This window comes from Oryctolagus cuniculus, chromosome 4 (assembly GCF_051225735.1).
Source record: "Oryctolagus cuniculus isolate XC-2025 breed Fujian yellow rabbit chromosome 4, ASM5122573v1, whole genome shotgun sequence".
Taxonomy (NCBI): Eukaryota; Metazoa; Chordata; class Mammalia; order Lagomorpha; family Leporidae; genus Oryctolagus; species Oryctolagus cuniculus.
Genome location: NC_142870.1, coordinates 59,623,048 through 59,638,323, shown reverse-complemented (window position 1 = coordinate 59,638,323; position 15,276 = coordinate 59,623,048).

The following is a 15,276-nucleotide window of genomic DNA, read 5'->3' as shown; positions in this document are numbered from 1 at the left end:
TTGGCTTTCACTTTTGTACATGTGTTGATATTTATAGCCTTGTAAAATATGAATAACAGTCCTAGATCTGGGGAATGACTGTTGTCTCTTCTCATAACATGTGTCCTGATTGTTAGTATGCATGAATTAGTGCCAATTAATTATATACTATGAAATGGGGTTAAATTCATCTACAGGAATTCAATAAAACATTATTTTCAGATTTTATGTCAATCAGTTCTTTGCCATGAGGACAAATGTTCTCTCCGAAACCTTACATAGAGCCATCTTTAATCATATATTAACCTTTTAGCATTTGCTCTGTATCCTCTTCCTTCAACTGGGCAAACACAAAAGCTGCTCTGATATTCTGGCTACTGGGAGAGACAATAGCTTTCCTTGTTGTTTCATGAGTTGCTTGTCTGAAAAGGGGATGACTATAAACGCTTAAAAGTTTTATTTAAATGTGGGGCCCTAGGAACTACTCATTTCACAAGGAAATGATCTGTCAAAGCATTTTCCAGCATATTATATGTATTTGCAGCTTATTTTAGGATTGATAAATCATAACCATCTACCACCTTTGCATTTGTAAAATGTTAACTATCCTCCTTCAGCCTATTTCACAAGTGCAAAAATAAGGCTTAGGAAAGCCTTATTGCAGCAATGTCCATTGCCCCTGATTTTGTATCCAGCTACATGGTCTTGAAATATTAAAGCTAATAATATGAACTGACTAAATCTGTCACCTACTTCCATCTATATACAATTATCATCTAATTCTACTTTACAACTTGTTGGAAAGCAGTATAGTTAAGGATAATGACAAATGGGATAGCCTTATCCTTCAAATATTGGCTCCTAATGAATATTGTTGAAAAGAAAGTGCAATTTTGGTATCATTACTGAAACTTCAGAAATCCTGCAAATACTGATTTATGATACATGGATTTTAAAGAAATAAAATAGACAAGAATTCATAACAATTTATTACAAAAATTCAGTCTTCTAACACTTGTATTCTGTAACACAGGTAGGAGTTGATCTTCAGATACAATATCTTGTTCAGCCCATTTTTTAAATCGCCATTCAGCTCCTAAATGAGTGACAATTTCATTATCCCTTAAATCAAATGTTTGCCTTCCCTACCTGCACACCACTTGCCACATTATTTGGATGCTTTCCTAAGAAGAATGTTTTAATATGCACTCATGTGCACACACACCCACACCTCCTTACACACCCACACTTTCTTAATCACTTTTTTTTTTTTTTGACAGGCAGAGTGGACAGTGAGAGAGAGAGACAGAGAGAAAAAGGTCTTCCTTTGCCGTTGATTCACCCTCCAATGGCCCCCACGGCTGGCGCGCTGCGGCCGGCGCACCGTGCTGATCCAATGGCAGGAGCCAGATACTTCTCTTGGTCTCCCATGGGGTGCAGGGCCCAAGTACTTGGGCCATCCTCCACTGCACTCCCAGGCCATAGCAGAGAGCTGGCCTGGAAGAGGGGCAACCGGGACAGAATCCGGCGCCCCAACCAGGACTAGAACCCAGTGTGCCGGCGCCGCTAGATGGAGGATTAGCCTATTGAGCCGCGGCACCGGCCTCTTAATCATTTTACATAAACTTCTTTACTCCCTTAAAACATAGCATAAAAATAAAAGTCTTTTTCTGTCATTTACTACACATAAAAGTTCTTATTCTTCCCTGCTTTCCCATTCCTACAACTTGTAGTGGATTCATTAATCATGATTTCAATATCTCAGTTGTAAACTTGTGTGTCACCTCTGTTGATTTCCTGAGCCTGATGTAACAGATTATCACAAACTGAGTGATTTAAAACAATAGAAATTTAATCTCTGCTTTCTTGTGGAGCCAGTATTCCAACCCAAAGTGTCAGCAGGAACTTGCTTCCTGCATTGGCTCTAGGCGTGATTCCGTCTCTTCCTCTTGCAGCTTTTGCTAACTGGTGGTCCAACAGGACAATCTCTGCTTCCATGATCGCAATGCCTTTGTATTTTTGCTTGTCAAACTTTCCCTGGGTGTCTCTCATAAATACATCAACCTTTGGATTTATGACCTTCTGTTAATAAGAGAAGATCTCATCAAGATCCTTAATTATATCTAAAATGATACTTTTTCTCAATAAAGTGACTTTCACTAGTTCCAGAGTTTTGATGTGGATATCGTTTGGAGAATCATATTTCTGCCTGTCACACCAACTTAAGTCATTATTGAGTACAAATATTTCCCCCAGTCCTATTTTAAAAGAAAACAGTAAAATGAAATTGTTTTTCCTTAAAATAGAGCTTATGAAAATTCTGAACTTCTGAAAGATTAAAGAGACTAAAAATCTAGTTCAGACTCTAGTCAGTGTCTATCACTGAGGTACCCCAAATATCTAAATGTAATTCATAAATATGTAAATATAAATCATTTCAAATAAATCAGAAATCATATAACAGAGCTCACATATTGCTGTTAATCCAATGTGACTTTTCTGAGTCCTCAGTGATAGGTAAAGATAAAATCAGATAGGACAAAAATGAAACATAAACATAAACCCGGGTCATCTCCAATAAGCGGAGAATGTCAGGTGCAATTAACAGTGTCAAATCTGACACAAAATACAGGTGTATACACATGTGTGAATATTCCATATTTGATTTTACTAACAATACATTTCCTGATAGCATCTTACATTTAATACTGTCATTATTATGATTATTGTATACCTAAGTTTAATAACTCCCAGAAGGGGTATGCTATTAATTAAGGGTCATAAATTCGAGATCTGTTTCTTTTACCTTTTGTTATTTTAGTCTTTCTTCCCACTTCTTAGCTTTGAATTACAATAAGCTACAGTTTTAGAAATTAAAAAAAACAAAAACTGATCCTGGAAACAATGTGCACTGGAAGTTTCTTTTCTTTTCTTTTTTTTTTTTCTGCAACCATGTTTATAAACAGCCAAGCACACGTTTGAAAGGCAGGCAGAGGGGCATAGCTAAGTCAAGGAAGTTTCTTGAAGAGAAAGGACATGAATGTAACATATATTTCTGTACATTTTCATTAAAAAGTAGTCAGAAATATTTTCGTCTTAAATTTTCCTCAAAGATTTTCGATAGCATAACATGATGTTTTTTGCTTTGAATAAACAAATTTTATATGCTTTTGCTTGTGCATACACACGTCTGTGATATATGTTTCCTTGTATATGCAACAATCAGAATTCCTTAAGCATCATTATTGACAGCACTCATTGCACTGGCTGTGCATCTCTTTTTTGATGCATTAATTTCATTTAGCAATATTTCCATATTCAAAAATTAATAAAGGTGATTGACAAGCCTCCCTTGTCACTAGAACAATAAAATCTCATAATTCTGGACTGGTAATTGTATTTTGTGGAATTCGTATTTTGTATTTTGTGGAAGGTATGATTATCAATGTAGATGTAGCATAAGAGAAACTTCACTTAAAAATAATACTAACTTGGTTAAATATGGGGGATATAGATAAGTGACTACCATATTAGTCATTGTCACATATTTCAGCAACCTAGGTTGATATTAAGGGAACTCTTTACTGTATGAATAAATAATTCTATGTTTGCCCACCTTCTGCTTTTCCAGTGATCTGAGAACATTGAGAAAATGTATGAATGTCTCAGAAAAATATTATTTAAAATGTTCATCAAATGTTTTCAATTTAAGAACGGATGGCAGTGAGAATAGCATTCCAGTGTTCAAATTATTCATCAAATCACTCTGATTCATAAAGGTTTTAGATGCAGGCAATTTTCTTGTATCTTTGGAGTGATGGACATGTTCATTTTAATGACTGATTTAGGAAACAATCTTCTTGAGGTCACTGTGGAGATAATCTCATCAGGCTTCACATTAACTCTGATTTGATAAAGATTATTCCTGTCCCTCTGAAAATGACCAATTAAATCAATGAAATAGTGTCCAGTCTAATGTTTATTTTATGGAATAACAATGAGGTGAGAAGTGGACTTGAGTGTTCCATTTGAACGTAGCTGAGGTACTTACTATCCCATTGTTTCCTTAAAAACAAAGAATCGTTGCTAAGGACACCTTGTTTCAGAACTTAGTGATGGTTTTGGACATTTTCCAGTAATGGTCTCTATGCATGAATTGATGGTTTAACAGCATCTGCATCTTGGCTATGATCATGTTAGCCTGATTGGGTTAACATAATTATGGTAACATTCTATTTGAGTTATAATATTTACCATATTATTTAACTTACGACCTGAGAAAAATTGGAAAATCTCTTTGAGAGGACAACACAGAAAGTAACTATCCGAATAAATCATCACAGCTTCCTGAAACAATATTCATGTAGGTAGCTGAATATTTACCAGCCGCCAATAGGTGTAACAAGATTCCTAATGGAATCTCCCCAGCTCCAAAGAGGCTCAGATTGAGTTGCACTGCATCGGAAGTTCTCATTGATCTTTTAGAGACTTTTTTTTCACAGTATCACATTTTCTCAGTGTTTGCTCATAATCATACAAGATTTCAACACTTACTCCAAAATATTACTTTTTACTCTTGCATTTATGACTATATCTACCATTTCTATCATGAAAAACTCACTGCATTTTAAGACTATCTGGCTTACTTCCATTCCTATTTCTTTCTTGTACTCTAAGCTAATTGGGTAAGTTTTAGTGGAAAGACATTAGAGCCTTACAAATGATGTCAAACTGGTTGCTTAGTATACTCTGAGATTTGGGCTTGTTAGTTAACTTCATTGAGCCTTACATTCCTAATCTCTGCACTGTATCTAATGATATCTATTGTGCAGCTTCACTATTATCCAGGATTGGAGATAATATATGCAAGAACCTAAAACTTACTGAAGCTATTGTCATTAGAAGGACAGGTCATAAAGGTACAGCTTGTTTTAATAAAAAAAAAAAACTATTCAGTATTATTTTGTGTTCTGTGTTGTACTTCAGAGGCGAAATGTAAATATGTCATTTTCTCTCCTGAGAATATTTGAAGATTAGTTCCCCACGCTCTACTTTTAATGGAGTCTGGTGTTTAATTTTGAAACTGAAAAAGAGAAATATTATTTGAGGAAAACAAGGCTTATTGTATTTATGGCATTGAGGGAGTTGGTTGTATGAAATGAACAAAGTTTTGTGAGAGAAATCACAGAAAGGACCAGAGAAAAACAAGCAAATATGTGGCCTTTGAAAGGATGGGTACTGATTTGGTTTCAGATTGGTACTCTGGCTACAGAGGAATCACTGTTGAAGACCTCATTTAAGTGTCGCACATGTCCATGGAAGTGAAGTCCCTAAGACCATGCATCTTTGCTTTAGCATGAACCACTCACATCAGCACCTTGTTTCAGGGTAGTGGTTGCTCCCTTGGATGTATGGCAGGACTTCCGTGTTAATGTTCTCTGTTAACCAAACAGCAGCAGTGACAGACCCGCTTGCCTCAAGCACGTTTCCATCTTGCTGTCGATTCTCTTTAGATGTCTACCAGCGAAGTAGACATCTGGCAAGGCAGTACTATGGGAAGATGCCTGACCCATGTTTGGGGAAATAGCCTGAACAAACTTAAAATTCCTGGAAATGGAGAAAAGTGACCAGTGATACCACAAGAACATTTATATTATTAGCAACTGTGCATTTACATTCTGGACTATATTTTCTTCTTTAATTTCCAAATGACAGGGCTGCTCCTTTAATAAGCCTCTCATGGCATGGCTATGATTCAGTGACCTTGCTGGAATTCCTATCCTTTAGGTTACTCCTCTCTGGTTAGAGAGCAGAAAATTGCTGGTCTCATTGTCCCAATGTTTTTGGATTGTTTACATTTGGAATTTGTTATGAATTAATTACTAGGTATTTACAACCTATGCAGAGTGCTAAGCATAGATCACGACACATCATAGCTAATCAATAAATTGTGCAGGGATCCTTTTGACCAATCCTGACCTCATCTTGATTTTACAATTTTGGATTCTTAATGATGCAATAATTTCCAATTAGCATACCAGGCTAAGTTCAACTTCAGGTTAAGGACATAAAACTCGTACTTTTATTTCTTTTAAGCCTGTGATCATTAAATGGGAGCATTTTTTTTTTTTTTCCAGCTCACTCCTTGTGAGTGACAGAAATGTCATGTTAAATCACTTCCCTAACTTTGTAAAACACAAAACACATCATGTTTTGGTCTTTCTCCTGTGGGTTTACTGCAACACTAAGATACTTGCAATTTCCCTATACCTGTGTTGATAGCATTAGAATGCTGTAACTGAGATAATCCTGGGAAATGACTTTCATTTCTTATGCAAGATGTAGCAACATCCATTACATTTTTTAATTGTTCCTTTATGTAGCAACTCACACTGTTGGATTCAGCCCACATGCTGTTACGTGTTTCCACATTCAGATTTTTTTCCCTTTATAAACAAACTGCTACCACAGTTGTCTTTCTTGGGAAAATTAAAGCATTAGCTAAAAAAAGATATTTGTGTGATGGAGGCCTCAAGGTCTGTATTTGAACGCAGACTGCACTTCTTATTTTGAAGCTGAAATTGATGTTGACAGCTCATTCTTCCCTTCCCAGCCCCCCAGTGATAGTAGATAAAGTACCTGACTTGTGAGGCTAATTTTGGAGATCTGAGTTTGTTGAGGTTTGTCAAACCAAAGACCACAAATTTCAATGTGAGAAAACATGTTGTTTGGTGCTCAGCTAGAGATTGCACTGGGTGCAGGTGTCCTCATCAGGGTTATCTCTGGGAGAACTACACATTAAAATCAAAACCCACAACGACCAAACATGAATGAAAAAATATTAACATTTCTTGTATGAGTAGTTGTTTATGATAGGGGAATTTTGCCAAGGACAAAAGTAGTTTCTTTGTGAAAGGTTGTCTCTTTTTAAAATTCTCTTTTTTTTCTTTGAAATTTTCTTCAATTTTTAACCTCTTTGAAAATAGGAATCCCAGGTTTTGGGGGATTGGGAAAAAGGTTAGGGAAACGAACTATCAGTCCTCTCATGTACATCTTGTATATTGGAGCCTGATGGGGATAGGGAAATAATCAGATTTTTCTAAGTCATTCTTGTTTGCTTGTAGCTCACTTCAGTTCAAGCTTCATTTCTATTAGTTTTTTTGTTTTTTTTTTTTTTTTTTTTTTTGGACAGGCAGAGCGGACAGTGAGAGAGAGACAGAGAGTTTTTAAAATAGAATGTATCTTGCAAGATGTATGCTTGGTATTGTATTAAAAGAAAACAATTATGCTCAACATGAAAGATATTCAAAAAATTCATGAAAAATTCAGATAATGTAAAAACTATTCATGGATTATCGATTTTTTTATTAAAATAAACTCATCTTTTAATTCCATTGCATGTAATTTTTACGCATCTTTGTATAATTTAGGATTTTTTTAAAGATTTATTCATTTATTTGAAAGAGTTATACTGAGGGAGAAGGAGAGGTAGAAAGAGAGAGGGCTTCTATCTGCTGGTTCACTCCCCAACTGGCCGCAATGGCTGGAGCTGCGCTGATCTGAATCCAAGAGTCAGGAGCTTCTTCTAGGTCTTCCACATGGGTACAGAGGCCCAAGGATTTGGGCAATGTTCTACTACTTTCCCAGGCCATAGCAGAGAGCTAGATACAAAATGGAGCAGCCAGGACTTGAACTGGAGCCCATATGGGATGCCGGCGACTTAAGCAGTGCCTTTAACTGATTGCGTCACAGCCCTGGCTCCATAATTTAGGTTTAGACATTTACTGTGTTTCTCATATGAAGTAGCATGGTTCCTTCTTTTTTATAGGTTGAATCTCATTGAGGAACTTAAATGTAATAATAAAATGTGATTATACGAACTAATAAATTTATTAACACATATTAATAAAATTTTCAAAGTATTGTATAGTCAATTGCAAAATGTACAGAAAAATGACTGAACATCACACTGAATATATCAGATTTTAGGCTTGGATACTATTTTTGGAGTAAGGATTGTAGATATATTTTGAAGACAAATACAATGAAATAGAGTAAAGAAGAGAGACCAGTCCCAGAAATTTATTGATGCAAAAAAGGAGGTCCCTATGCAAGATACATTAACAGGCCAATAAAAGATACTATACAGATATGTGCAGCTTACTCAAGATTGAACAATAGATAAAGATTGCATTTTCTGTCTATATTGTCTTATAATTATTGTTCAAAACTTTATGCTGCATTTTCAAACTTAATTTTATTTGTATCAAATACATTTGTTAATTAAAAATGTCCAGTACATTTATTTGTAAATGCATAGCTAGATGCTCCTTGATTTATGATTGATTTCATACAAATAAATACTTTGTATGTTAAAGGGACCCTAAATCAAAAAGATATTTAATATACCTACCTATTGACCATCATAGTTTAGCCTCACCTATCTTAGATGTGGTCTGAAGGCATACATTAGCCTGTATGATAAAATCATCTTGCAACACAAAGCTACTTTGTAATAAAGTGCTGAATATCTCATGTAAATTATTTAATACTATATTGAAAGTGAAAAACAGAATGGTTGAATGGGCATGATTTCTCACAATTTTAAAATATATTTCTATAAATTTTATTTTAAAATAATAACTTGAATGGTCAAAAGTCAGGGACCATCTGCATATGAACACACACATGGTAAAATAGTACTAAGTATTCTGTAAACAACAGCCCTATTCTTTTTCTTCCCCACCACAGAGAAAGCCACTTTTAATTATTTTTGCTACATCTTTGATATTTACATATGCATTTCCAATTAATGTGGAAGTATTGCTTCTATTTACCCAAAGTCATAAGAACAGCCTATTCTTCATCACGAATTTTATGACTCTCATCATAGTCACTGCTGATTCAACTAATGTACTATGATTATCTTTCCTCTCTCATATGTTTTTGCTGGAATAAACATTTTCTCATTTAAATAAATAGAATTCTGAACTTTCTTCCCAATCTAATATTTTCCCATTCTTGTCAAAAGCCTTTAAAAATTTTTTCATGTAAAACTGTCAGTTAAACATTTTCCACCTAGAGACTTCCCCTAGAATGTTAAAGTGGAATGGTTGGTTGCTCCTAGAGCTATTTAATTACTTTCAATTTTGGACTTCTTTTCAACTTTCTGTACAAGATTCTGTTATCTGAATCCGTGAATATTATCCAGGATATGCTAACTGCTAAAGTAAACTGTCTTATATTTTTATTGACCTCCTATAATAAAAGATCATTTTACACCTACCTCATGGCTGACTTGGGCCAATGTGAGAGTACAGCTCCACAGTCATGTTGAGATTGACTCTTTCCATGGTGTCATTCTGGGAGCTCTGAGATTCCTTCATGGCCTTTTGTGAATTTGCCTGGCAGTAAAAGAAAATGAACTTGGAAAAAATGGAAGAAAATTGAGGACCAGACATAAGAAATAGCCTACTCCACTTCTGCCCACCCTGCTTGAACCTCAGAATTTTGGAAGTGTGGTTTCAATAGCATTTAGCAGCTCTCAAGAGCCCTGGTGCTTTTGGATAGTTAACATATTAGGCAGGGCATCTAAAAAGAATTAAACAAAGAGCTCTTGAAGTTCAAACTCGCTCATTTCAATTTCTAAATTTTACAATAATATCATGTAATGCAGGCTTTTGTTTTTTTTAATTCATCTTAATAGGCAATCAAAATTTCTTTCCCTGTGGAAAACCAATTTGCTAGTTGAGAAAAATAACCAGAAATATATTTTACAATTTCCTGCTATTTCACTTTATTGTTATATATTTCTTGGACTTTTGAAAACAGCAATCTGTAATTTTCAGATTCTTTGTTCATATGTCCTCTTTAAGTTATTGTTTCTGGGAGATTTTCTTTTTCTTGTGAGTCTTGTAATGGTATTTTGAATATCTTGTACATTTGACTTTAATTTTATATCTGGAATTCAATTAATTTTGATTAAGTGTTGCGTTTGCTTTATTTAAAAGTCAATAGTTGGCCGGTGCCGTGGCTCAACAAACTAATCCTCCACCTAGCGGCGCCGGCACACCGGGTTCTAGTCCCAGTCGGGGCGCCGGATTCTGTCCCGGTTGCTCCTCTTCTAGGCCAGCTCTCTGCTGTGGCCAGGAAGTGCAGTGGAGGATGGCCCAAGTGCTTGGCCTCTGCACCCCATGGGAGACCAGGAGAAGCACCTGGCTCCTGCCATCGGATCAACGTGGTTGCGCTGGCCGCAGCATGCCGGCCGCGGCTGCCATTGGAGGGTGAACCAACGGCAAAGGAAGACCTTTCTCTCTGTCTCTCTCTCTCACTGTCCACTCTGCCTGTCAAAAACAAAACAAAACAAAACAAAACAAAACAAAAGTCAATAGTCCTCAGTAAGTTATATTTATAGACACAGGTACATCTTGCTTCCTTTCGTCTTTGCTTTCTCTAACCTGTTCTCCTCTCTCCATTGCATATGTAGTCATTATTTTCCTTTCCTTTTTTCTGTTTGTAAAGGAAAGCATACACATGTGTCTTCTGTGTCTGAAGCTTACAGAGGAAAGAATTCTTATTATCTCACATATTACTTAAATTTCTAAAATTATTTTTAGATGTATTGCTCTATAGCTCTTCTCCTTATTATATTTTGTAGATATGTTTATATTAATACAAGGAGATCATTTTCATGCTTTGTTACAGATGAGTAGTACAATGTATGCTTTAGGATATCTCAGCCTCAATACTATTGCTATTTTGCACAAAACATTATTGGTTACAAAGTACATGGGGTTTTCCTGTGCATAATAACAAGCTCAGCAACTTGTAATGATTAATAGCCAGCAGTGATAGCTCCCCGTCCTGCGTTGTGAACCTCAAATTGTCTTCAAATGTTGTTCAATGTCCCATCAAGGGAAAAATTATCAGAACCCAAGAAGGATTAGCATATATATAGATATACTGATAACATGGTTTTGTTATTGTTGATGTTGCTGTATTAAATAGTTTCCCAATAATTATTGAACAATTGGGTTGTTATATAGCTTTTGTACTATAAATAATACCATGATGAATAATCTTGAAATATGTTTTTATACCTGAACAGGTAAAATAAATTATTTTGAGTTATAAGCCAACTTTTAAAATATTTCCAGTTTGAATATTTTTAGCTATATTTATCTATACAGAGAATCAGTTGATACATTTTGAATTCCTATGGATATTTCCAATTTACATGTATAATTACTAAATTTTTCCTTATATGACTTTCTCTTACGTTGAAAATCTTACTAACAATATTAACAAACTTAAGTACTTTTATTCACTTCTTCAGTAATGTACATGTAGGTATGCATGATTTTACTGTTGTGGTTGTTGCTTTCAATAGTTCACTTCTTATTGGATAGTTGAATGACTTCATATAAATGTATAATTCTTTCATATGTACTGACACATTCTATGCTATACATTTAAATAACTGGGTTTTTGAATGTTTAGGGTTACTGTATTACCTAAAATAATGTGAATACAGAAACATTTTAAAATTTTTTCTAGTCTGTTTTATCTTAAAAGATTTACTTATTTATTTGAAAGGCAGAGTTAATAGATACAGTGAGAGACAGACAGAAAGAGAGATCTTACATCCACTTGTTCACTCACCAAAATGGCTGGAAGGGCCTGAGCTGGACCAAGGGGAAGTCACAGATCTTGCAGTGGCCCCAGCACTCAGGTCATCTTCTGAGACTTCCCAGGCACATTAGCAGGGAGTTGGATTGCAATTGGAGCAGCCAGGACTTTGAACCAGAGCTCATATGGAATGCCGGCATCACAGACAGCAGGCTAACCTGCTGCAGGACTATACTGGCCCCTGGTTTTACCTTAGGATATAATCTAAGTTTATTATATAAAAGTACTATTTTCAAAGTTGATGAATTTAAAATCTTGTTACTGAGCTACTAATTGTTACTCAGTCTTAACCACTATGCCAAATGTCTGCTCTTACTTTCCTAGTTTCTAAATTAAAAAAGAAAACACATGGCCATGTATTCACCCCTATTTACATACAATATCATATAATTCATAATTCTTTTTCCCTTGCTAATTTTTCACTTAACCCAAAAAGTGTGCAAAGTGGTATATGAAAGTAGCCTTCTTCTTTTTGATGACTGTTCAGCATTCTGTTGTGTTGGTATATCAGAATTAATTCAAATACTGTAGGAAGCAGTAGGGATGAAAATATGTGCTCAATCTGCCATTTTAGGTTGTAACTCATTAGTAGCTCTCAGGTGTATTGAATAAAGCAATAAGTACAGTTTTTACTCACACAAACAATAACTTTAAATAATAAGAAAACAAATAAAAATGACAGAATACCTGATCTGAATTAAAGTGTGAATAAATGAATGTTTAAATTCAGAAAGTATTCTGGTCTGGAAAGAGAATAACAGAGACAATTTGCTGATGGTACTTACATTATATGTTCACTAACATGTACAAAATGAACAGAGGCTGTCCCAAGGCTGTGGGAATTAGAATGACACATATTTACTACTGTGCTTACAAAATTTAAAGGAAGGGCCGGCGCCGTGGCTCAATAGGCTAATCCTCCACCTTGCGGCGCCGGCACACCGGGTTCTAGTCCCGGTTGGGGCGCCGGATTCTGTCCCGGTCGCCCCTCTTCCAGGCCAGCTCTCTGCTATGGCCAGGGAGTGCAGTGGAGGATGGCCCAGGTGCTTGGGCCCTGCACCCCATGGGAGACCAGGAGAAGCACCTGGCTCCTGGCTCCTGCCAGGATCAGCGCGGTGCGCCGGCTGCAGCGGCGGCCATTGGAGGGTGAACCAACGGCAAAAGGGAGACCTTTCTCTCTGTCTCTCTCTCTCACTGTCCACTCTGCCTCTCAAAAAAAAAAAAAAAAAAAAAAAAAAAAAAAAAAAAAATTTAAAGGAAAAAGAATTGATCAGTTTGGTTAATTGCTATTATACTACATTAATGAAATTCAATTTATGAATCAAATTGGCTAATTAGAACTTTAACAATAAGAATAGATAGCATCCTTTAATACTGTCTGGTATAATTGTGTCAGCATTTACAATATATATGAGAGACAAATTGGTATTCTGATTTAAAATCTGTTTTAAACTGAACAAGATTGGACGACTTATGATCATTCTTACTTATGTGTTACATCCGAAAGATGCACTGATTTCACATTAAAATCATTGCTAAATAATGTAGATTGCTACTGCTAGTTTTATTTGCAGTGATGATAATGAGAGTGATATTATTACTCTCTTTTTCTCTCTCCAGAATTTAATACTGCATGACATTGTTTGTGTAAGGCAAGTTCACTGTTCCTTAGTTACCAAACTGTCTGAGTTTGGTGATACAGAACATCTATTCACACAAGTTTTGTAAAGATTTATTACTTATTGATAAGCAAGAGAAACAACTGAAGTCTAGAATTCATGACGATCCAGTTCCCCAAGACTCAAGAAATCTGCCAGTGGAGGATGGATTCTCATCTGCACTGATACTACAGAAGAGGGACCCAGAATGTAACCCACCTTTGTTTTTATCTCACAGGGGTGACAAGACGCACTGAGCTAATACCTGAACGATATCCCAGTTCTACAGGAGACATGAACAGAGCTAAGGCTGTCCTGATAAGTTCCCCCTATCTCAGGATTTAGCCTTCCAAGTACATTCTAAAGTTACTGAGAACTACATATAAGAAAGCAGGATCACTAGGTTGGTCTAAGGCCACTCAGAGAACTCGCCATCAAACCGTTCTTCTCTCTTTCCACAAATCCCAAACCTTCAAGTTAGACTGCTCTTAGATGCATTGCTTACTCTTTGTAGTTTTTCAAAAAAATCTCGGAATTTGAGTCGTTCTCCTTCCATGAGCCTTTAGAAAGCATTGAGTTTTCTAGTTTTAACTGTGCTTATTATTTGTTTTGCTGTTATTTAGAGAAAAACATCTTTGAAACATGAGTGAGTAGTTTCCTGTCTTAGTATAATTCAATGTGGAAAATACGTTAATATATTAAGGAAGATCTTATTAACTGAAAAGGCAAATCAAAAACTTGAAATCAATATGAACTCTAAATAACACAGGCAAATATATAACATCCTTAATACATAGTTAACTCTTACAAATCAGTAAACAGTCACCCAGTAGGGAAATATGAAAAGATGTGAACAATTCATAATGGAAAGAACTCGTAATGGAAAGACTCATAAGCATGTGAAAAAGCATTTTACTTCATAAGTTATCAAAAAAGATGAAAATTCTACATGTAGCCCTATTTTTCACCAAAATATTAAAGTGATTAAAATCTTGATAATACCCTGTGTTAGTGAGGGTTTGAGGAAATGGGATTTTCTTTAATATACTACTAATGGGATTGCATATTAACAACATAATTCTGGATTGATATTTGGAAAAATGTTTCAGTAGCATTAATATGTGTACTCATCTTCTGCAAATAATTCTCTTACAGAACATCTGAAAGAAATAATATTGAATGATTTAAAGAATAAATGCAAAAATACAAAATAAGTACTTTTTTTGTTATTATGCCTTACAACTGCAATGGCTCCTCAATGGTCCTCACTTCCTGGTATTCATGCCCCGTGTGCTCTTTCCTCTGGAGTGTGGGCTGGCTATAGTGACTTGTTCCTGATAATATAATGCGACCAACTGTGATTTCTATCATGCTGTGAGTTTTTCTCTGGCTCTTCTCATTGTTGGTTTCAGATGAAGTAAGCTGCCATATTTCAAGTTGCCCTATGCAGAGGCTCATTTTGTAGGAAATGAAAGTAGTTTTTAGCCAACTGTGAGGAACTGAAGTCCAGCAATTCATAAGGAAGCAGATCCTCCCACAACCACTAAGACAGCTTAGAATTGAACCCTTCCCCAACTAAAGCTTGAAATGAATATGGCTCTGGCTGACACTTTGACTTTAGCTTTTTGTGGTACCTTGTACTGGAGGACCCATCTCAGCATTCTAGATTTCTGGTCCACAAAACTATGAGATAATAAGTTATCTTATGCTACTCAATTCTAGGGTAATTTTATATATAGGGATAGATAATACACATAAAACACAATCTTGCTGTAGATGAGTGAAAGAAACATACTCTAAGTAATAACAAGGAACAACATCATTCTAGTTTAGCTATAAGCACAAACACACACACGCATAAACATATGCATTGAAAGTGCCTAGTAGTACTTTAATATGATAATAGTAACTATTATTATTTTGTGCTACAAGATAATATAAAAAAAGCAGG